The sequence below is a fragment of the Pleurodeles waltl genome, chromosome 1_2, assembly GCF_031143425.1.
Source record: "Pleurodeles waltl isolate 20211129_DDA chromosome 1_2, aPleWal1.hap1.20221129, whole genome shotgun sequence".
In the NCBI taxonomy this organism is placed as follows: domain Eukaryota; kingdom Metazoa; phylum Chordata; class Amphibia; order Caudata; family Salamandridae; genus Pleurodeles; species Pleurodeles waltl.
The window spans coordinates 910,686,655-910,711,704 of NC_090437.1; positions in this window are offsets into that span (position 1 = coordinate 910,686,655).

Here is a 25,050-nt window from a genome sequence, read left to right on the forward strand (position 1 = left end):
CTCTGCAGGAGTAGCGCCAACATTTTGGCATTACTCCTCCAGAGCACAAAGGGGGCCTTTTATAGATAATGTTATGCCCCCTTTTATTGCCTGACATGAGTAGGCCTTAAAAGTGCCAACAAACAGCGCAAGGAAACCTCTTATATTTCCTTGCAACATTTTTTCGGCTCCCATAACTGGGGAACGCCCTCCTTGCACACATTATGCTTGGCACATGCATACTGTGGCCCAAGAATTTGCAAAGTGGTGCAATGCATGCATTGCACCACTTTGTAAATATGGCATGGGGAAAATGCCACTTTAGCATCGCCTTAGTATCACAAAAATGATGCTATGGCAGCACTAAGGTGGCATTAGGGGCTCTTAAATATGCTTCTTGGTGCTTAGCTCGAAACTGAAACCTCTGCCTTAAAACTTCCCATGGATGTACCATCTGCACTCTTTGATGTAAGGATCAAATTGTGCTCATGGTGCATTTGGATTTATCAGCGGTTTTAGTGGATCTGCATTATTATATTTATAATTACATATAACCTTATTCAATTATTTACATAATGTGCTTTGGACAGTACTATTGTCTTTCTCGTAGTTATAAGCTGGACTCACTAAAGTAAATGGATAATTTTGTGTACGTTTACACTTGCTGCCGTAACTTTACTGCTGTTTTGATATGCACAATTCTATGAGTGTCATTTTACTGCTAGTAATTTTATGAGTGTAATTTTACTACTAGCAAAATTACCAGTAGTAAAATTACACTAGAAGTTTGTGAATACCAACACAGTAGTAATGTTACTACAAGTGTAAATGTACACAAAAATATACATTTAGCTAACTTTACCACTGTTTACTACAGTTTAGGCATTTAAAAACTATAGGCCAGATGTACAAAAATGCAATTTTGCATTTCTTAAATAACGTCTTCATAGAAATCGCTATTTAAGAAATGCAAAACTCTATGCACAGAGATACCGATTTCCTAATAGCGATTCCTACAAAGTAGGAATCGCTATTAGGAAATCGGTATTAAAAAATCCCATTGCATTTTAATCAATGGGCCGGCTTTGTATTTCCTAAATAGTGATTTCTATGAAGTAGCTATTTAAGAAATGCAAAACTAGGAATGACAAAGGGCGAAAGGCCCCACTTTGTGCACCCCAAAAATAGGGGTGAACCTTTGAAGCTCACATATTCCCCACGGACCACTGAATGCACTGCAAAAATGAAAATAAAACTTTTCATTTTTATTTTTTAAATGTATCCCGTTTTCCTTTAAGGAAAAAAGGGCTGCATTTAAATAAAAAAAATTGCTTTATTTAAAAGCAGTCACAGACATGGTGGTCTGCTCTCCCCAGCAGGCCACCATCCCTGTGAGGGCAGCCATCCCAATGGGGTCACAAATTGCGACCTACCTCATGAATATTCTATACACTATTGTACATCAGGTTTTGCGACTCGCAAATTGCAAGCCGATAAACCTAATATTCATACATCTTGTCGCTGGTACTTTAGAAAAGGCAGTTTTGCAATACTTAACGGCCTAAAATACCAATTCAGTCCATTAAGAAATGCAAAAGGGCTTTGTACATCTGGCCCGAAGAGTGCAATTTTGCTACTAGTAAATTTATAAGTGTGGTTTTAGTACTAATACAATTAAAAGTAGTAAAATTACACTCATAGGGGCCTACTTTGCAAAGATATACTTACACTTTTGTGGAAGTTCACAATTGTTTGAGATTCGTAAGCAGAACTCAGGGCCAGATGTAGGTAGCCTTTTGCGCCTCGCAAACGGAGAAAAACGCTGTTTGCGAGACGCAAAAGGCCTCACGTGATGCAAAATCAGATTTTGCGAGTCGGTACCGACTCGCAAAATGTGATTCCGACTCGTAAATAGGAAGGGGTGTTCCCTTCCTATTTGCGACCGCATCGCGATGTAGAGTTGATTTGTGACCGCGAAAGCGGTCGCAAATCAACTCGCAGTTACCATCCACTTGAAGTGGATGGTAACTCATTCGCAAACAGGAAGGGGTCCCCATGGGACCCCTTCCCCTTTGTGAATGCCCAAAATAATATTTTTTCAGAGCAGGCAGTGGTCCTATGGACCACTGCCTACTCTGAAAAAAAACGAAACTAATGGTTTCGGTATATTTTCTTTTTGCAGCTCGTTTTCCTTTAAGGAAAACGGGCTGCAAAAAGAAAGAAAAAATGCTTTATTAAGAAAGCAGTCACGGACATGGTGGTCTGCTGTCCCCAGCAGGCCACCATCCCCGTGAGTGCCTAGACTCGCTATGGGGTCGCAAACTGCGACCCACCTCATAAATATTCATTAGGTGGGTCTTTGCGACCCCATAGCGAGTCACAGAAGGTGTCTGAGACACCTTTCTGCATTTCCTTTTGCGAGTTGCAAATTGCGAGTCGCTGGGACTCACAATTTGCAACTCGCAAACGGAAACCTACCTACATCTGGCCCTCAGTTCCTTTTAAAACCCCCCCAGTTTACTCGTCACTTCAAGTAAGTTAAAAACGCCATCACTATTCGAGTATTCCTTCTGTATACAAACCTATAATGCGTAATGTTACTATTCTCTTTTCGTTTCTTTAACCTGTTTCAATTCGATGCGATTCAGATGAAATTGTCTACAGTAATAAAGCAGCGCGTAATCAGCCCGTGGAGTCTTATTTTACATGCCTAAACGTCTCACTCAAATAACTCACTACTCGTGAAAGACGAAATACATCACGAAAGTTTAGTACACCTTAATCTCATTATGAAACAAAACAACTCAATCACGTGCAGCTCATCTTTCGCCTCACAAATACTGATAGTTTTGGCACAAGAATGCTTGCATCTCTACAAGGCCACACAATGCTTTGCTAATTGTAAAAAAGTATCAGTACCAAAGTGAAATTTCCCAATGTTTATAATTAGGCCTTTACGATTTTTTCAACCACCTTAGAAAGCAAAGCTTTTTCCACAGTTTTACCAAACTGAAATGACCTTTGCTTAATAAGGGAGTGAAGAAATGTATCATACTTACTTAAAGGGCAAAAGCATATCCCATCTCTTTTCCCACGATCAATCGGACTCAATCAGTGCAAGCTGAATTTCTATTTACTTCTGGCTCCTTGTGCTCATCATCAGCTCTGAAGCATAATTACACGTTATTACCTATCTCAAGAACATTGGCATTACTACAGGATATAATTAGTCAATAGGAGCGAAAAATCGTGTGATCATTCCATATTAAAAAGCTAAATAATTTCAGAAAGCCCCACACTTCAGGAACTGAGGATTTATTGCCTTCTCCACAAGAGAGCATAATTACCAAGTTCGTACCATCCAAAACATTGGGCCATATTTATACTTTTTGACGCAAAACTGCGCTAACGCAGTTTTGCGTCAAAAAAATTAGTGCCGGCTAACGCCATTCTGAAGCACCATGCGGGCGCCGTATTTATTCAATGACGTTAGCCGGCGTTAGCCGCCGGCGCTGCCTGGTGTGCGTGAAAAAAAACGACGTACACCAGGCAGCGCCGGCGTAGGGGGATATGGAGCTTGGGCGCCAAAAAATGGGGCAAGTCAGGCTGAGGCAAATTTTTCGTCTCAACCCGATTTGCGCCATTTGTTTCGACTCCCAACCCCCATTGAAATGACTCCTGTCTTAGCAAAGACAGGAGTCATGCCCCCTTGCCCAATGGCCATGCCCAGGGGACTTCTGTCCCCTGGGCATGGTCATTGGGCATAGTGGCATGTAGGGGGGCACAAATCAGGCCCCCCTATGCCACAAAAAAATAAAACACTTACCTGAACTTACCTTAATGTCCCTGGGATGGGTCCCTCCATCCTTAGGCGTCCTCCTGGGGTGGGCAAGGGTGACAGGGGGGGTCCCTGGGGGCATGGGAGGGCACCTCTGGGCTCCTTCCGAGCCCACAGGTCCCTTAACGCCTGCCCTGACCAGGCACAAAAAAACGGCGCAAAAGCAGCCGTACGTCATTTTTTTTGACCCGCCCACTCCCGGGCGTGAATTTTGCCCGGGAGTGTAAATACGGCGCACATGCCTCGGAGTAAATTTTTTAGACGGGAACGCCTACCTTGCATATCATTAACGCAAAGTAGGTGTCCACGCTAAAAAATGACGCAAACTCCATGGACTTTGGCGCTAGACGTGTCTAACGCCAAAGTATAAATATGGAGTTAGTTTTGTGTCGGAATTGCGTTAAAAAAGACGACGCAATTCCGGCGCAAACAGAGTATAAATATACCCCATTGTATTTAGAAGCTTCCCACACTCAATGGAACCAGTCAATTCACAAGGAAGGAACTAGTGATCAGTGCCACCAGATCTAGCCTCAAACTAAACAGATGAGCCTGAGCTGTCAATTAAAGGGACAAACTTCCAGCAACCTTGATAGCTAAATGGTAGGTAAAACACAGTTCCGCTGTGTTCCTCTCGGTTGAATGGTTTTCCACCTTTAATTATATTTAGCTTTGGAAGTCACTAATAGTAGTTTTTTGCATTAAGCACAAATGGCATGACTTTTTCATGCTTTCTTTCGGCTCACTAATTTCCCATGTTTACACATATCTTGGAAGGTGTTAACAATTTATCATCCTCGGAAAGAGCAGCTTTTGGTGGGGCGTGGAGCTTGGCTACAATGCCACTGCAACTGGGAGTTTGGTGTCAACGGTACAACCCACGTCTAACCCAACAACCAAAGCAGTAAGGCCGCATTGTCCAGGTCAAAATTGCTCATCTTTTTTTGGGATTCCAACAGGTTCCCAGTGACTCCAGTGACAGGAGCTGAAACTGCAAATGGTGTCTTCCCCTCTTGGTTCTATCCTTATGAACCTAAAATCGATCAAAGGGGAATGCTTATGAGTGTGATGTCGCAGGGCAGCAAAGCAAGTCACCTGTGCTGTGCTGCTCTGTGTCACAAGGAAAGGGCAGGAATGCAACATATTTATCCAATAAGGTGCTTTTCTGTCCTTCCCCCCTGGTGCAAGGGTGCCTGCATTGCACGGAGGATTGTTCAAGTGGCTTTGCATGGCTTCAAAAATATGACTTCGTGGTTTGAGCCGCGCGTGTACCACTTTGTTTGGTGCAACCCACTCATAAATATGCTGCAACGTGTCTATTTCTTCAGTAGAAAAAGTAACAGCCAATAAAAAAAGAACTTAAGAATATTTGTGCAGTCCTTATCAGTTTCAAGACATAGCTGGATAGCACAGACAAACTGTTTGCAGACCTGGAGCATTGAATAGACCAAGAACCGGGTTGGGGCACAGACATATGGAAAATTCATTGTAGGGTCACTCAGTTGTAAGATTGGAGTCAGAAAGCTAGCCTTCAAATCTATGGATCCCCGACAGAAGAAAACAGAAGGAAAAGATATTAAAGAAGTTTTAGCCTCCTGGCTGCTTCTGCTTTTACAAGTGAAATGTATTCCTCCTACTGAATTCCATGAAGTTCAAGTTCAAGTTTGCCAGAGATCCTCAGACCAATAACTGCCTGTTTACTCGATCACACTCAAGCACATTCTATCTTCCAACTTTTCTGGAAGCTTGGTCCCTGCTAATACAATGGACACAACAGAAACCTATTAGCAGACTTCTCCTGGGAAGCATCTATTTCCAGGAAGAAATTCCTATAATTCTGCATTATATTTAAAAAAAGGAATATACAATGTACATTACTAGAGTCAGAAACAAGGATAGCCACGATCGATGAATGCACAGGCAAATTTACTGACCTAGCTGCACTGGAACAATTCCTGCACTTGACCACTCCAGAAGAAATGGACATTACAATATTGGCTTGTAGATCCAATTCACAAAACACAGCTGAGCACCCGCACACTGTCACTCTTCTGACCATCATTAATTTGAGCACAGAACAACGTACACACGACCGCTATGATGGACAACAAAGACAGCATCAACCTCAAAATTTGAAGAACTGTGATAAATCCAAACCACTGCTAAAACAAGCCACACAACATATGAAATAGATTTGTCTCATTGACCTCTTTTTGATAGATTTCCATTACTTCAAAAGAACAGAGTATGTCTACATACCTGGACGAAAGTTCAGAAGTTTTTGCAAGTCTGAAAAACCTCCCTCTGTTCTATCATCACCATAGTTCCTCTGCTCTAAACAACCTGGCTGGGTTTAAAAAAATGAACAAACGTGAACCTCACCCGTGGTAGGCCATTCGTGCAAGCCCAGGCCCATATTTATACTTTTTGACGCAAAACTGCGCTAACGCAGTTTTGCATCAAAAAAATTAGCGCCGGCTAACGCCATTCTGAAGCACCATGCGGGCGCCGTATTTATTGAATGACGTTAGCCGGCGTTAGCCGGCGTTAGCCGCCGGCGCCGGCTGGTGTGCGTTAAAAAAAACGACGTACACCAGGCAGCGCCGGCGTAGGGGAAAATGGAGCTTGGGCGCCAAAAAATGGGGCAAGTCAGGCTGAGGCAAATTTTGCGCCGCAACCCGATTTGCGCCATTTATTTTTTACTCCCAACCCCCATAGAAATGACTCCTGTCTTAGCAAAGACAGGAGTCATGCCCCCATGCCCAATGGCCATGCCCAGGGGACTTCTGTCCCCTGGGCATGGTCATTGGGCATAGTGGCATGTAGGGGGGCACAAATCAGGCCCCCCTATGCCACCCAAAAAAAATAAAAAATGATACTTACCTGAACTTACCTGAGGTTTCCAGGGATGGGTCCCTCCATCCTTGGGTGTCCTTCTGGGGTGGGCAAGGGTGACAGGGGATGTCCCTGGGGGCATGGGAGGGCACCTCTGGGCTCCTTCCGAGCCCACAGGTCCCTTAACGCCTGCCTTTTGCAGGCGCTAAAAAACGGCGCAAAAGCGGCCGTACGTCATTTTTTTTGACCCGCCCACTCCCGGGCGTGATTTTTGCCCGGGAGTGTAGATACGGCGCACATGCCTCGGAGTCGATTTTTTAGACGGGAACGCCTACCTTGCATATAATTAACGCAAAGTAGGTGTCCACGCTAAAAAATGACGCAAACTCCATGGACTTTGGCTCTAGGCGCGTCTAACGCCAAAGTATAAATATGGAGTTAGTTTAGCGTCGGAATTGCGTTAAAAAAAACAATGCAATTCCGGCGCAAACGAAGTATAAATATGCTCCCCAGTGTCTTTATCCAACACTCTATTATGGCCAGTAAAGGGTTGAGTATAATATCAGTAAATATCAAACGGGAGAATATGCTGGTGTATCTTGTGAGGAAAGACTTGTACATAGCACTAATTGAAGAGACATACTTGACTGCTACTGAATTGGCCAAGCTGCAGAGAGAATGAGTAGGGAAAGTAATATTGGCTTTGGGTCCATATTACAGGAAAGGTGATATGGCCATTCCCTTACATAAATGTTTAATAGCTCATGTCAGCAAGACATGGATATACCTGGATTGAGGATATAGGTTCACAAAACTCAAGGTGCAATCTTCCTTCATTGTTATAGAAATCATTTATGGCCCAAACAGACCCAAGCTTACCCATTTTTCAAAGCTGAAGAGACTGATAGCGGAATTTGGCTGCACCAAGGGGCATATTTATGAGAGGCCTGGGCCCCCAGAGTGTCTCTTTTTTTGATGCTCGGGCAGCACAAGCCTCTCAATCGCATCTATGAGGCCACACAAAGCCACGTTGCGTGGCTGTGCATGGCTTCATAAATACAGAGTAAGATAAAGCAGGGCATGTCATTGCGTTGCCTTACTCTGCCCCAGGGAGTTGTTCCATTGTGGGACAATGAATTTTCCAACGAAACACCCATGAATTTTAATGCTGCCCCAGAGTTACTTAATTACGTAAACCTGGGGCAGCACTAAAACCTTACACCTCCCCAGAGCTGCCATAATGAGGACAAAGAAGAAAAAGCCTCCCTGAATTGTTCATGTGCACAAAGGTGTCCCTTCCTGCACAAAAACAATCCTGCATACAACACAGGCACCCTTGCACCATAGGCAGCCAATTGTGTGGGGAAAGGAATCCACCATATTTCATAAATACAGTGTATTCCAGCACTTTCATATTGGCATAGGGTAGTGCAGCAAGAAGGCTTGCAGCGCTGCTCTATGCCAATTCCCCATAAATATGGGCCCAAGACTGCAAAGGGCCACTTTAACATCACACAAGACTGTGTCCTGGATCAGACTAGACAGCTGGAACTGAGTGGTAACAAAGATAGAATGGTACTTCATGACCTCCTACAAGATCATGCTTTCTCAGACTCATGATGCCTCCTTCACCCAAGAGACAAGAAATTGACATTTTACTCTTCTCCACACAACACAGAGGAGAAATTTGAATCATTCCTAGTTTCTTGCTCCTTTGTATCTGACCTCTTCTCATGTGACTTAATCGATAATGGCCTAGCACACTCTGATTCTGATAGAACACGATTTTGAAATCCTTTGACCAGCAAAAAGTGGGTGCTGGATGCTTGCATCGAAATTTAAGGACCACAAGGTGAAAAGTACTCTGAAGTAATGCCTGTAGTCTTACCTGGCAACCATAAAGGCTCAGTTGACTCAACTAAAAACAAATGTCGTAGGAGGCCAGGGAAGCATTTGTGAGGGGTTAGCATATAAAGCTGTCTACCTGAAATGGGCTACAGAAATGAGATGCCGTTTGGAAAGCCAAATACAAACCCTGTCCAAGCAATACCGATTAAATCCATCTACTGACAAGGTAAAACACCTATCTCTAGCCAAGGTGGATCAAAACTCTGCCTTTACCTCTTTGGAAGAGACAGCATTAGGTAGATTTAATCATGGACAGTATGAATTTGGGGAGAAGGTGGGTAGCCTCCATGTCCAACAACTAAAACATAGGAAGGCCTCTTGTTAAATTCTGGCACTGAGGACCCAGAAAGGACAGATTGCCAATTCCACAAAGATCACAGAGGAATTTATTGCCATTTAGACAAAAATCCTACTGCAGGAGGGCGGGAAGAATAAACTAAGAGAAAGCGAGTGGCTACTGGGTACTTCTGTACTTGTCCTGTAAAATGTATTGTCTTCTTAGGCCCATTTTGGGCTCAAGTGTTTATAAAAACAGCCAACACGTTTCGTGCACTCTGCTTGAACTTCACAATGTGGTTAAGAGGAATTTGGGGTTTTGTAATGGGGGAATTGAAGAGTTTTTATTGTTTGTTTTTAATATGTATATATGTTTGTATTTGTTGTTTACAGTTCTAATGAAGTTCAAGGAGAGTGAACAAAAAGTGTTGGCTGTTTTTGTATTGATGAAATATAGGAAATTAAAATGTTGTGACCTATTGGAATTATTGGACTCTTGAACATTAGGGTGCAACTTCCCATACTGTATATTTTGGTATCAAGGTACTTTTGTTCAGTGGGCTCAACGGGGTCCCTCTAGGTGGACCGCGCTCCAACACGGTTGGCATGAATTGATGACTTTGTCCCAGTCAGGTGGGGCTGGTATCCCTGGTTGGACCTTCCTATTTCTAAGCACTATTTCACAGCTTTTTATTTTGAAAATTTGTATCTCAAGTTCTACTCACTGGACTTATGTCATTTTGGGTCTTATTTTATTTATTAAATGTAGCTATATTTTTGCAACCAGATGTGGTATATTTTTGTGTGGAGTTTTCACTGTTTTATTGTTTGAAGTGTTGCGCAACTACTTAAAACATTACCTCGTAAGTTAAGCCTGATTGGTCTGTGCCAAGCTACCAGAGAAGGAGCAGAGGTTAACCTAGTATGTGTTTGTGATTTATCCTGACTAGAATTGTGGTTCCTGCTTGGACAGGGCGTTCACTTCTGCCAACCAGAAACCCAATTTCTAACAGGATGAATACAAAAGGTCAAAATTATGATCACACCCCAATTCAGCTACTTGTTCTGGATAATACATGCTCCACTTTCCGAAGCATTGAATTTCCAAACTGAAAAGGATGATAAAAGATTTTGCCTGGGGACGTGCTGGAAGCCAAGGGGGATTGCAAGCCCAGGAAGACACTCTGCATAGTAAGGATGGGGTTGAGAAGGTGGACTGCTCCAGCTTGATGTTGTGCACTGTTAAGTGCTGGTGCCTTCCCTACTGCACAGCATGCACTGTAAGCCAAGTGGAGCCACAATTCCCAGAAGCCACTGCACAGCAAGGAGGGGTGGAGGATATGGGCCCCTTCTGCTTGTTGTTGTGCGTTATAAAGTATTGGTGACTTGCTTGCTGCAAGAGATGCACGCAAGCCTGCTCACGGGCAAAGCCCTGACCAAGGGCAGGCCCGTCTTTGCCCATCACCACTAGGAAGAGGCAGGACTTGGCTTGCACTCTTTAATTTGTTCCCCTGATTACACAGTCTAAATTGCAGTTTTAGCCTTCTGCCTCTGCAATGCTGGTTCTCAAGCTGTCACTGTGGTTGTGCTTTTATTTTGGACTTATATTTCTATGACTTTCAAAGATTATGTGGGATTATTATCAACTATATAAGGACCAGGTTTGTCCTGCTGAAAGAGTTACCTTCAAAGTCTGACACAAAGAGGTCCATTCATAGTGGAAGGGGCAGCATGGAGCAGGGAGAACCTTTCGGAAGGTTGCCGATGTAGCTCTGAGAGGAGGCCGGGTGTCACAGATGGTTATTGCTGTAGCATACAGATCCTGCTGGGCGCCCTGGATGGTTGCTGAAGCTTTGCATTGGCAGTCACTGTGAGCTGTTGATGCTGTAGGGCCAAGTGCAGGTCTTGTATTTCCGAGAGTCATTGGTGGTTGCTGTAGCATGAAGAGTTTGGGTCACCAGAAATTCACATTAGCAGGCAGCATGGACAGCAATATCTGGCCCATTTGTGTTTGCAAGAGCCCAAGATTCAGGATTTCTCCTTTTCTTGAGGAGAGAGTTCAACTGATGACAGGCAAAGGGTCCAAGACCTTAGGGGCACATCTTGAGGGTCAAGAACACACTCCAGCAGAGGCCAGCAGAGTTCAGACAGATCCAGGCAGCAGGTCAAATTAGCAGATCAGATGGGCAATTGCAGAGAGCCTCTGGAACTTGTTACATCCCTGTAGCTCAGTACAGGAGGTCAGTTAGCTGACCCTTGGAATCATTTCAGCCTGGGATGAAAGGTGTATGTGCAGTCATCCTTCTCAGCAAGCAGGGCAGCAGGCAGCTGGGCAGCACAGCAGCATGGCAGTAGATTAGCCGTCCTTCTGGCAGCAGAGCAACAAAGCAGTCCCTTTTCAATAGTATTCAGAAGTCCAGGAGTTTACTGAAAAATTGGGTTTGAGGGTCCATTATTATTATCTGGTGCCTTCTTTGAAGTAGGAGAAGTTTCTATAGAATTCCCTTTGAAGTTCTTTAAGGTTTCTTGCCTCCTCTGACTTTAAGTTGTCTGCATGAAAAATGCAAGGTTGACAAATTCTTTGTGAGAAGGCAGAGCACAGCCTATTCAGATGTAAGTGGGGCTGTGTCTAGCGACAAAGCCCATCCTACCAGTTGATGGCCCATCCAGGCACACCAATCTCTCTATTATGTGGCTGTCTGGGAGAAATAAGCAAAGCCTAGCTACCAACTACACCCAGTCTTTTGACATGGGAGGAGGCTGCAAACAGCAAATAGGGCAGAAAAGGCCAACTTTCTAAAAGTGGCATTTTCACAATTGTAACTTAAAATCTGACTTTACCATTAAAGAGAAATTTTAATTACAATTTCTCAGACAACAAACATGAAATGTTCACCTGTTCCCAATCAAAAGTTAGCACTTACTAAATGTAAGAAAGCAACCCACTGTTATCCAATAGGAGAGGTAGGCCTCACAGTAGTTGAAAATTAATGTATTCATTTTTCACTACCAAAGTACTTAAAAGTTTGTGTCCACCTTTTTTTTAATAAACTGCACCCTGCCCTAGGGGTTATTTAGGGCCTACCCTAAGGGTGACACATGTATTACATAGGAAGTGTTAGACCTAGCAAAAGGTTTATTTTGCCAGTCAAAATGGTAGTTTGAAACAGCACACACAGGCTGCAATTACAACCTTGAAACAGTTTTTAAGGGCTACTTAGATGAGTGAAACAATCAATGCTGCAGACTGTAGGAGGCTGGCCTGGTTTGTAGTGGGTATCTTGGGTACTTACACCTTATACCAGGTCCAGTTATCCCTTATTAGTGAAATGTGGTAGTGTTCTAGCAGCTTAGGCAGATAGAGGTAGCTATAGCAGAGCAGCTTAGGCTGAACTAGGAGAAATGCAAAGCTCCTGAAATACCACATATAGTTACACAGTAGTTATACACAAGTAAAGACAATACTCAGTGTTACCAAAAATAAAGGTAGTTTATTTGGGTGACATAAGGCAAAAAATATCTTAGAGGCAATACTCCTTCTGGAGGTAAGTATTATACACATTATATACACTAGACACTGAAATAATGTAAGTAATTAGACATAGGATAGTGCAAACAATAGGAAATGCTACGCAATGGGAGAAAATAGGTCTAGGGGCAACACAAACTTTATACTAAGAAAGTGGAATGCGAACCACAAATTCCCCCCTAGACAAGTGTAATGTGTAGAAAATTGCTGGGAGAGTAAGAATACAGTAAAGGTAAATAAATTACCCCACCCCAGAGCCCAGGAAAGTAGGAGGAAAGTACTGCAAGTTTCCTTAGGACACACTACAAGTCATGATTAAAGTTATTGCAAGAACTAAGCAAGACTACAAACAACAAATGGTGGATTCCTGGACCTGAAGACCCGCAAAGGAAGGAGACCAAGTCCAGAAGTCGGAAGATGTTCCAGAAAAGACAGGATCCCCTGCCAACCCAGAAGAGGGTGCAAAAGAAGAGTCCCTGGTTGGACAAAGACTGCAGAAATACACCCAAGGAAGACATCAGCAGGTTCCTGCATGATGCAGTGGATGTCCCACGAAGAGATGTTGGATGCAGGCGAGTTTTGGCACTGGATTCATCCAACAAGCCTTGGTTCCTGCAAAGTCGTGTTTTGCATCAAAGTGGCACTTTCTGGACCCAGGAGGGACCTGGGGGCCTCAACTCTGTGTGAGGAGTAAGAGGGGGCTCTCAGCACTTCAGAGAGCCTTTAGAAGATCAGATAGTACCCACTGGAGTTATATGACACAGAGAAAAAGGAGATGCAAAATGAAGTTGGTGCAGCACTACAAAGGAAGGTCCCACACCTCCAGCGAACAACTGAGTGAGTTGAGCATCACAGAATAGAGTGCTGGGGACCTGGGCCAGGCTGTACATGAAGGAAGTTTGCAAATAGTGCACAGAGGCCTCAGGAGGTGAAGTAGACACAGTGCACAGGGGTACTGTCATACTCGGGGAAGGCAAGCTCTTACCTCCTCCAAATTGGGACAGAAGGGCCTCAGGACAGTCTGGGTTGAAGGGGTCTGCCACCTGTGTTCCAAGGAGCACGCTTGTTGCCAGGAGAGGAGTCCAAAAGAACCGATCGTCGACATAGAAGGTGTCTGTGTGAGCAGGGAAGTGACTCTGTCACTCCACAGCAGATTTATTTGGTCTTTCTGGTGCAGGTTGAAGACAGGGGGTCCCCAGAGCATGTACACCATGGAACTGTTGCAGTTGCTGGCTGGATCTGAAGTTACAGAGGAAAAGTAGCCCTTCTGTATACTTTGTTGCTGTTACAGCAGTTCCTGGAGCAGTCTGTAGTAGATCCAAGGTCAGAGGATGAAGTAGTCGTTGCAGAGGATTCCTGCTGGAAACTTTCAAGTAGAATCTGAAGAGAAACCCACAATAGCCCTGAGAGGGGATTGCCTACCTTATCAGGTATGGACCTGTCAGGAGGGGTCTCTGACGTCACCTGCTGGCACTGGCCACTCAGAGGCCTCTAGAGTGTCCCCACACCTTTGAAAACAAGATCGCTAAAGTCTGGGACACACTGGAGGGGCTCTGGGCACCACCCCTGGGTTGGTGATGGACAGGGGAATGGTCACTCCTCTTTTCTTTGTCCAGTTATGTGCCACAGCAGGGATTGGGGGTCCCTGAACCGGTGTGGACTGGCTTATGCAAGGAGGGCACCATCTGTGCCCTTCAAAGCATTTCCATAGGCTGGGGAAGGCTACTCCTCCCCAGCCTGTAACACCTATTTCCAACGGGAGAGGGTGCAACACCCTCCTCCCAAAGGAAATGCTTTGTTCTGCCTTCCTGGGACTGAACTGCTCAGACCCCAGGAGGGAAGAACTCTGTCTGTGGTGGCAGCAGCTGTAGCTGCATTGCAAGCCTCAGAGAGCTGGTTTGGCAGTACTGGGGGTCCATGGTGGAGCCCCCTGGTTGTATGGAATTGGCTCCCCAATACCACATTTGGAATGGGGGGACAATTCCATGATCAGGCCAGGCACCTTACATGGCCATATTTGGAGTTACCTATGTGAAACTACATACAGGTATTGACGTACATGTAGTGCACATGTGTAATGGCGTCCCGGCACTCACAAAGTCGCAGGAATTGGCCCTGAACTATATGAGGGCTAGTGCAAGGGTGCCCTCACACATAGTTGCTTTGCACCTAACCTTCAGTAAATGAAGGTTAGACATATAGGTGACTTATAAGTTACTTAAGTGCAGTGAAAATGGCTGTGAAATAGCGTGTGCACTTTTTCACGCAGGCTGCAATGGCAGGCCTGTGGAAGAGTTTGTCTGAGCAAAAGAAATGCTGCAGCCCATAAGGATCTCCTGGAACCCCAATGCCCTGGGTATCTAGGTACCATATACTTAGGACTTATAAGGGGGGTCCAGTGTGCCAATTGAGATTGGTAAATGAAGTCACTAGCCGATAGTGACAAATTTAAAAACAGAGAGAGCATAAGCACTGAGGTTCTGATTAGCAGAGTCTCAGTGACACAGTTAAGCATGATACACAACACACAGATTAGGCCATAAACTATGAGCACTGGGGTCCTGACCAGCAGGATCCCAGTGAGACAGGCAAAAACATACTGACATACAGGTAAAAATGTGGGTAACATGCCAAGAAAGATGGTACTTTCCTACACAGACACACTAGTATGATTTAATTTGCAGGCCCTCGGTACATGTCATGTCCTTTACTAGTAGGGCTGGATGGTAAACTCCTCTCCACCGGCATAGTTCCCAGAGTTTTGCCCACTCTGTTTGGAGACCGAAGTTTGGCAAAGTGGCAGAGTTTACCAACTACCTTAAGGACTTGTATCAGCCACCTGCAGATTTGCCCCAGTCGCTCTGACTCGACTCTCTGTCAGAAAACCTCAGTGGTCCTATCAGGTGCCATGAGGTGCCCAGGCTTCACCTGTGCTAAGAGCATGTCAGATCCTGCATCTCCTCATCCTTTCTTCCAGCTGATTCTCGCCTAGGCTTCAGCCCAGCCAGTACCACCTCTGCTAATTTTTCCCATGTGGCTTAAGGTTTCTGACTCATCTCCTGTCTCAGTAATTATTTTCTGTGCCTATGCTCTCCACCTATGGCTTGCACCCTCTGCAGGAGGCTGGCCTGGCTTATAGTGGGTACCTGATGGTACTTACACCTTGTGCCAGGTCCAGTTATCCATTATTAGTAGATTAGTAGTGTTCTAGCAGCTTATGCTGATAGAGGTAGCTAGAGCAGAGCAGCTTAGGCTGAACTAGGAGACATGCAGAGCTCATGAAATACCACTTATATCATATAGCACTATATCACAAGAAACACAATACTCAGAGTTACTGAAAATAAAGGTACTTTATTTTAGTGATAATATGCCAAAAGTATCCCAGAGGATATACTCCCTTAGGAGGTAAGTAAAATACACAAAATATACACAAAAACCAAAATCAGGTAAGTAAACAGTTAGAAAAGTAGTGCAAACACTGTAGAATACAATAGGATGCAATAGGCCTAGTGGCAACACAAACCATATACTCCAAAAGTGGAATGCGAACCACGAATGGACCCCAGGCCTAGTGTAGTGTGTAGAGGGTCAATGGGAGTGTAAGAAAACACTAAGGGTGTCCAAGATCCCCCACCCCAAGACCCTGAAAAGTAGGAGTAAAGTTACTCTACCACCCCAGAAAGAAAGTAAAGTTGAGATAGGGGATTCTGCAAAGGCAACAACTGACAAAGCACTGAAGACGTATTCCTAGACCTGAGGACCTGAAAATGAAGGGGGCCAAGTACAAGAGTCACTCAAGTGTCTAGGGGGGGGCAGGAGCCCACTAAACCCCGGATGAAGGTGCAAAAGGGCTGCCTCTGGGTGGAAGAAGCCAAAGATTCTGCAACAACAGAAGGTGCCAGGAACTTCTCCTTTGGTCAGAAGATGTCCCACAGAGTGCTGGAGGAGGCAGAGTTGTATCCACACAGAAAGATCGCAAAGAAGCCTTGCTACCTGCAAGAGTTGGGATTGAAGATAATGGGTGCTGCCCGGGCCCAGGAAGAACCAGGAGGTCGCCCCTTGGAAGAGGAGACAGAGGGGGCGCCCAGCAACAGAGAGACCCCATGCTGAAGCAGGAAGCACCTGCAGAAGCACTTGAACAGGCATTCAAGAAATCTGAACATGGCGGTCATCTCAACACAACAAAAGAGGGCCCCACGAAGGCGGTGGTCAACTCAGCAAGTTGAGCAATGCAGGACGGAGTGCTGGGGAACTGGGCTATGCTGTGCAGGAATGAACCCTTGCAAGAGATCAAAGAAGCCCTAGCAGCTGCAGATCACGCAGTACACAGGATTACTGTCTGGCATGGGGAGACAAGGACTTACCGCCACCAAATTTGGACAGAAGGACCACTGGACTGTCAGGGTCACTTGGATTCAGCTCCTGTGTTCCAGGGACCATGCTCGTGAAGATGAGAGGGGACCCAGAGGACCGGTGATGCAGAAGTTTGGTGCCTGCGTTAGTAAGGGGAAGATTCCATCGACCCACTGGAGATTTCTTCTTGGCTTCCAGTGCAGGGTGAAGGCAGACATCCCTCAGAGCATGCACCATCAGGAAACAGTCGAGAAAGCCGGCAGGATTAGGTGCTACAATGTTGCTGGTAGTCTTCTTGCTACTTTTTTGCGGTTTTGCAGGCGTCCTGAAGCAGTCAGTGGTCGATCCTTGGCAGAAGTCGAAGAGGGAGATGCAGAGGAACTCTGGTGAGCTCTTGCATTTGTTATCTGAAGAGAAACCCACAGGAGAGACCCTAAATAGCCCTCAGAGAAGGATTGGCTACCTAACCAGGTAAGAGCCTATCAGGAGGGGTCTCTGAAGTCACATGCTGGCACTGGCCACTCAGAGGTCCCCACTGTGCCCTCGCACCTCTGCATTCAGGATGGCAGAGGGCTTGGACACACTGGAGGAGTGGTCACTTCCCTTTCCTTTGTCCAGTTTCGCACCAGAGCAGGGGCTGGGGGTTCCCTGAACCAGTGTAGACTGGTTTATGCAAGGAGGGCACCATCTGTGCCCTTCAGAGCTTTCCCAGAGGCCAGGAGAGGCTACTCCTCTCAGGCCCTTAACACCTATTTCCAAAGGGAGAGGATGTAACACCTTCTCTCAGAGGACATCCTTTGTTCTGCCTTCCTGGGACTGGGCTGCCCAGACCCCAGGAGGGCAGAAACCTGTCTGAGGGTTGGCAGCAGCGGTAGCTGCAGAGAAAACCCCAGAGAGCTAGTTTGGCAGTACCCGGGGTCCATGCTGGAGCCCCAGGGATGCACAGGATTGGTGCCCCAATACCGGATTTGGCTTGGGGGGACAATTCCATGATCTTAGGCATGTTACATGGCCATGTTCGTAGTTACCATTGTGAAGCTACATATATGTATTGACCTATATGTAGTGCAAACTTGTAATGGTGTCCCCACACTCACAAAGTCCGGGGAAATTGCCCTGAACAATGTAGGGGCACCTTGGCTAGTGCCAGGGTGTTCACACACTTGGTAACTTTGCACCTAACCTTCACCAAGTGAGGGTTAGACATATAGGTGACATTATTTCACTCAGGCTGCAGTGTCAGTCCTGCGTAAGAATTGTCTGAGCTCCCTACGGGTGGTGAAAGAAATGCTGCAGTCCAGAGGGATCTCCTGCTACCGCAATACCCTGGGTACCTAGGTACCATATACTAGGGAATTATAAGGGTGTTCAAGTGTGCCAATCAGAATTGGTGAAAATGGTCACTAGCCTGCAGTGAGAATTTTAAAAGCAGAGAGAGCATAAACACTGAGGTTCTGGTTAGCAGAGCCTCAGTGATACAGTTAGGCACCACACAGGGAACACATATTAGCCACAAACTATGAGCACTGGGGTCCTGGCTAGCAGAATCCCAGTAACACAGGCAAAAACAAACTGACACACAAGTAAGAATGGGGGTAACATGCCAGGCAAGGTGGTACTTTTCTACACCATCGGCCAGGAGTCTGTGAGTGAAGTGAGCATGGCTCCTCCATTCAGGGGTGAGGCTCCACAGTCCGTTTAGCTCCATTGAGAGCATGCTGTTGTGTTGTCACATAATTAAAGGCTCAGGCCATCCACTCCAAATCTGCTCAAGAAATATGGCCAACTAACACCACCAGATCACAAGTTGAGAGTAGTTTGATTCCAGCATGAGATCGGTGTTCAAAATACTTTAAGAAAAAAATATGTTAAAATAAAAAAATCACAGCATCTTAGCTGTTTCAGCACCACCTTCATTTGATCATGTGCAGGTTAGCACAACTCTACTGGTGTGGCTGATAGTTGCTATGTTACATTTTATCCAGTCCCACTAAAGTTCCATAGTCCACTATTTCATAAATCAAGATTTACACACTGACTCAATACGGCTTATACTGGCTAGTTCCTAGTTTACTTGCTGCCTCTCTTACAAGTTTACTGCTAAAGCTGTCAGGACATACCTGCAGAGGAACCAAATAGGGAGGTGAAGGTGGGACGAATGCTTTGGTGTGTGAAAGGAGGCACATTCATTTGTAGTAAACCACATTGTGATGTGGGACCAAATGACGAGCAGCAATTAAGCTTGTCCTGCTGTGCCAGAGATTGGATCCTTGCATGAGGAAGTTCACAAATTAATGAATGTGCGTGCTGTGGGGACACAGTTTCTGTCACAAAGAGGAAGAACCACTAAACACCGGGTTCCAACAGGAATGATCTGTTGATAACCATTGGCACAATGTTCGTGTGGCTTATGGGTGGGCATGACTCCATATAATCTTGGGGGTTTTTTGTAACCCTGCAGAATTCTGCAGAGTAAAACCTCACAAGTTCTACACATTCCTATTTACTAGGGAACTATAAGTAAACTAACTGTGCTAGTTGTATGTAAGCCAATTGTTTAAAGGAGAGAGCACAAGCACGTTAGCACTGGTTATCAGTAATAATGTGTGCAGAGTACTTAAAAGCAACAAAAACTGGTTCAGAAAATAGGAGCTTGAAGGCAAACAGTTTTGGAATGACTCTGAAGAAAGAGCTTAGTCTAACATGAACCCTCTCAGATAACAGTAAGAATAGACTAATCATAACCCTAAGGGCCTTCCCTTCTTAGGTGATAGGACGTCGAAAAGGCCCTGTTAAGCAGGGGCACTTGTTAGTTTCATACCTCTCTGAACTTAGTTGGCTTCCTCTGTTCACACTCTCTTTAGCCACTATGCTGAACTAGGGGGAACCCTTCTCCTCACTTGTGAACCCCATCTTTTAATCACCTAACCTTAACTTGCTCACAGATGAACCTCAGAACACAGACAATACCCAAATAGCTAACAAAGTTATGTGACCCATTTAAAGTCTTCGGTCAGACTTCTGTCCCCAACTCAAGGAAAATTCTGACCATAAGTTCAGTAACCAACAGAAGCCACTGACAGCTGTCTGGGTCAAAAGCCAGGCTTTGGGCTATTCAGTGTTCAATGACCTCTCAGATTTCTCAGAGTGGGCAGTGGTAGCCCTGGGTGTTAGGTGCCCTAATTCCACTCTGTCTCTCACCAGCAGAAGGGTGGTATTCTGAGACTGGATTATCAGCCCAGGGTCTCTATTCTGAAGCTAAACACAGGACAGGGTTGAGTCCTCCCTCATCCTATCCCTCCATCTGTGCTCCCATACTCTCTGCTTGGGAGTGGTACCCTCAGAAAACTGAACTGTCAGGACGTCCTGGTTCTCCTTGTTCTCCTGATACCGGGGGTAACTTGTTTCCCAAAATACAATCAATGGACATCAGGAAACTAACTCCTCTGGGTCACTTCCCCACCCACTCCAGGGATACTAGGGTGATGGGGCACAAAAGGTCCTCCCCCTGGACATGAGTTCCCCTACACACCTGGCTGGTGTACTGCTCTGGAGAAACCACCCTTTCCACTACCATGGTCTGACTAGCCCCAGGCTCCCTCAAAGCAGTGACTTTGATACCATTCACTTTCACCTGGTGGAATTTACAACTCCCACAATCAGGGATAACCAGTTCATCTTCAAAGAGTATTTGATCTGCTACTGGGGACTACTTACCCATAAGGCTACATTGGCCACCCCCCTAGAGGTTCCACCAGATGGTGATTTCTCAGGACAGAGTGGCCCTTCTTGTAAACTAGTTAGGAACGTTGAAATCAGCATTGTTGGAAATGAGGTACCCTGGTCACTGTCTACTAAAACCTACTTTCCTGTTTCTCAAAAGGAGCTTGGGAACGCTTCCCTCCCATCTTACTCTTGGAGTTGTCTGGGTAACTTTTCGCATTTCCCTCATTCTGCTAGGGGGAAATGAACCACCCTTCTTGGGGTCACTCCCAATCATTTTATACTTAGACAGAGGTCTGCCTCCTTGGTGAGCTGCATGGGGTCAGTGAGCTTCCTATCATTATGGTGTTGACACAGGTCTGTAAAACAAAGACTGACCATGTTCTCTTTTGCCATCAAATTGTACAGCTATTGGCAATCTTTCACCTCACTGTCCTCTGCTCAACGATTGTGTACTTTGCAAACACAATTGTCACAATCCACTTAGGACTGAATGGCCAAAACCTCAGCCTGTACTTTTCTTGGGGGAGATCACATTTCCTGACAAAGGTGTCCATTATGGGGTGACACCTCATCCTGTCCCCCTTCTCTAGGGCCAGTAGGGCATCCCTCCCTTCACTAGATATGTACCTCAGGAGACTGGCCTCCCTACCCTTTTCAGGGGCCCTATTCATCTCCATAGAAGACTCATAGGATCCAAACCACTTCTAGATGTCGCCTCCCACAAGAGTTAGTCACCAAATCCTTTGGAATGTGGACCCTCTTGTCTCTAAAGGGCACTGCGGGTATGCTGGGCTCCACTTGTTCAGCTCTAACATTCAGCTCTATGAGTCATTCTCCTCTCCTCTCCTCCATGGCTAGTCTCGCCCTTGCCAATGGTCTCTCAGCCTCACCCTTTTCCTTCTCTGCTTGGATGGCCAGTTTTGTTTCCTCCATCTTGAGCTTGGCCATCTGCAGGCTAACTGCCCTGTCAGCCTTTCTGTCTGCCAACTCTTCAACTGACAGACATTGGGAAGATAAACTGCTCTGTACTCTAGCAGGGAACCCCAATTGAAGAGACAAATCATTCCTCTTAGCTGGATGCTGCATCTCAGGACTGGTATCCAGGTCCTCTCTCTGCCTTTCCACATCATTATCCTCTGCAGTAGCTACTGACTGGTGTACTTCTGCCCAGGTCCTCAGTACCTTTTAGAGTTCCAGATTTTTTATGTTGCTTTTGGTAAAAAGTCCCTTCTCCTTGCAGGACTCCTTGAGCTCAGCACAGTGTAGGCATATATATTGGCAAGCTCCTACTCCATACTTTCAGTTGTAATTTCAGGCATAAAAATCAAGTAGAATGAGAGGGAATTTGGAAAAAGCAAAAAGGACAATAATGGAGAATTTAAATGAAACAAGAAATTGTATCAAAGTAATAATCTGGGATTTTACCATAACACAAAATCAATATATGGTACTGCAGAAACAAAAGTCCATCTCCCACTGCTGAGACCAAAGCAGGACATTGGGTTACTGGATGAGTGGGGTGAAACTCTAATAAAGCAGAAGCCACAATCTCTGTCAGGGTGTAAAACAAGCAAACCCCAAATCAACATGAGCTTATTCTTTGGTAGCTTGGCACAAAAACAGTTAGGCTTCACCTAGAGGCAATGTGTAAAGTGTTGATGCAGCAATGCAGCACTCAAACAGTAATAAAACAAATGAAAAAACAAGAAAAACACCACATCAATTTAGAAAAATAGAGTAAAATCAAATAAATCATTTTCTACCACAACAAGAAAAATCCAATCACTAAAACTGGAGCTATGCAATTTTAAAGATTTCTAGTAAGTATAAGCGTCACTCATGTTTATCCAGTCGTGCAAGACCAGGTAAAAGTCACTGAGCTCAGGCCGACCATGAAGGAACATGGGCCAGATACATAAACCAGATTAGTCCGAATGAAAGAGTTAACTTAAAATTCCAACATGAAATGTTCTGTTCACTGTGGAAGGGGCTGTGGGGAGCAGTGAGAGCATTGCGATTGTTTGACGATGTAGCTTGAAGAGCAGGTCAGGCATTGTCACTCTATTTTCTAAGATGCTATTGAGCATCACAGATAGTCATTGCTGGAGCATCGCATTGGCGGTCACCGTGATCTGTCAGTGCTGCAGAGAAAATTGCAGATCTCATATTGCCAGGCTTTGTTGGCAGTTCCTGTTGCATGAAGAGTCAGGTTTTGCTGGAACTTCGTATTGCCAGTTGACGCCAGTGGAAAGATCTTGGCATGAAAAGGCCCATTGTGAAGAGCCTAAATTTCAAGATTTCTCCTTTTCTTGAGGAGAGAGCTCAACTAATGCACCGCCAAGGGCCCAGGACCTGAGGGGCACCTTTTGGGGGTCGGGAACTAACTCCAGCAGAGGCCAGCAGGGCTAATACAGGTTCAGTTGCAGGTACCAGCAGCAGGTCAGCTGGACAGTTGCAAGGAGCCTCTGGACCTTCCTATGTCCTTGTAGCTCAGAACAGGAGGTTCAATTCAGTGTGGGGCTCTGCCTGTCTCTGCCCTCCCATTCTGGCAGTTGATGGGCTGTCCATGCACACCTAATCCCTCTATTATGTGATTGTCCTACAGGTATCAGCGAGACCAATATCGGCTGGTGTAACAGCTTTGGATAGCATTTCTAGTCTAGCAACTAAGGCTGGCTTATTGAGGAGTGAGGTCTGTGAAAAGGAAGATTTGCTTTTGACTTTGACAATGAGATTATAGGAAGTCCTTATGATTAGCAATTTTTCATACAGAAGCAGTACAAAATACTATGACTGCAGGAGGTACTAGTCTGGTAAGGCAGAGGACATGCGATCAACAACAATACCCACATGTAAGGGAGTGATAATCTAGGACTGGCAAAGTAAGAAGTAGAGAAGGTGTATTAACGGGTGACCCCCGCTCTAACAATTGAGCAATAAAAAATAAATCAAGCCTCTCATCCCTCTTTTAAAAAACAGACCAGTGTAAAAAGTACAAACTTTATTACTGGGTAACCGCCAACACAGCCCGCCACCTTAACACTCCGACCGCCACGGCGGGACACACAAACAGTGCGGCGGTCACCGCCAACAGGCAGGCGGCAGACAATGTACCGCCCACCCTATCACAACTCACCAATCCGCCACCTTTTCCTGGGCGGGAGCCCCGCCGATAAAAACACGGCGGAAACAGACTACGAACGGGAAAACGCTCACCTCTATACGCTCCACGAGGATGGAGGACAGCATGGAGCCCGAATTGAACATCCTACCTGCTCTCGTCTACCTGCTCATCTACCACGAGTACGAACTCCGGCGCAGACGACAACGGTGAGTACCGCACCTACGACACAGGGGAGGGGGGGAGGAGGAAGGGTTACGGGCACACACATACGCATTACACCCACCCCCCAACTATATACACACCAATGCAGAGCACCAAGTCAAAGTGACCCCACCCAAACCCCCCGGAATAACGAAAAGATATGCTTAAAGTGAGAAACAACATTTATGTAAAAAATAGGTTCATTGAAGACATGGTAAAATAGGAAAATGATGCAAAAAATTCCAAATGTAAACATTGCGTAACCGAGAAATAGAGGCAGAAAGTCCCGCACAGTCACAGAAATTGCAAATGTCCGTGGGCCAAAGTGTATCAACACATGGGCAAAGCCCACACAGGAGACCTGAGTCCGTTGGAGAGAACACTGCAGGGGCATCAGATGACAAAACTACAGGCACCTCAGGGGGAATGGAAGGGGGGACACCACAGCCACATGAGTCCACTACGCCAGATCCAAGAAGGGGCCACCATGCCCACTGTTCAATCCTGGGGAGTGCAAAGCCACAGTCTCTCAAGTCTCTACAGTGGGTGGCTTGCCCACTGTCATATCCTGGGGAGTGCAAAGCCACAGTCTCTCAAGTCTCTACAGTGGGTGGCTTGCCCACTGTCATATCCTGAGGAGTGCAAAGCCACAGTCTCTCAAGTCTCTACAGTGGGTGGCTTGCCCACTGTCACATCCAGGGGAGTGCAAAGTCACAGTCCATCAAGTGGATAACAGTCTCCACAGGCAATGGAGGAGGCAGGGTGGCCCGAGTGCAGCGTGAACATTAGCACGACACAGAACCGGCACTGTCATTGGGCCAGCGGTGCTTGAGACGGCGGGGCCCAGCGGAGCGGTGCTTGACAGGAAGGGCCCAGCGGAGCGGTGCTTGGCAGGAAGGGCCCAGCGGAGCGGTGCTTGAGACGGCGGGGCCCAGCGGAGCGGTGCTTGAGACAGCGGGGCCCAGCGGAGCGGTGCTTGACAGGAAGGGCCCAGCGGAGCGGTGCTTGAGACGGCGGGGCCCAGTGGAGCGGTGCTTGTCAGGAAGGGCCCAGCGGAGCGGTGCTTGAGACGGCGGGGCCCAGCGGAGCGGTGCTTGAGACGGCGGGGCCCAGCGGAGCGGTGCTTGACAGGAAGGGCCCAGCGGAGCGGTGCTTGACAGGAAGGGCCCAGCGGAGCGGTGCTTGAGACGGCGGGGCCCAGCGGAGCGGTGCTTGAGATGGCGGGGCCCAGCGGAGCGGTGCTTGATACGGCGGTGCCCGGCGGAGCGGTGCTTGACA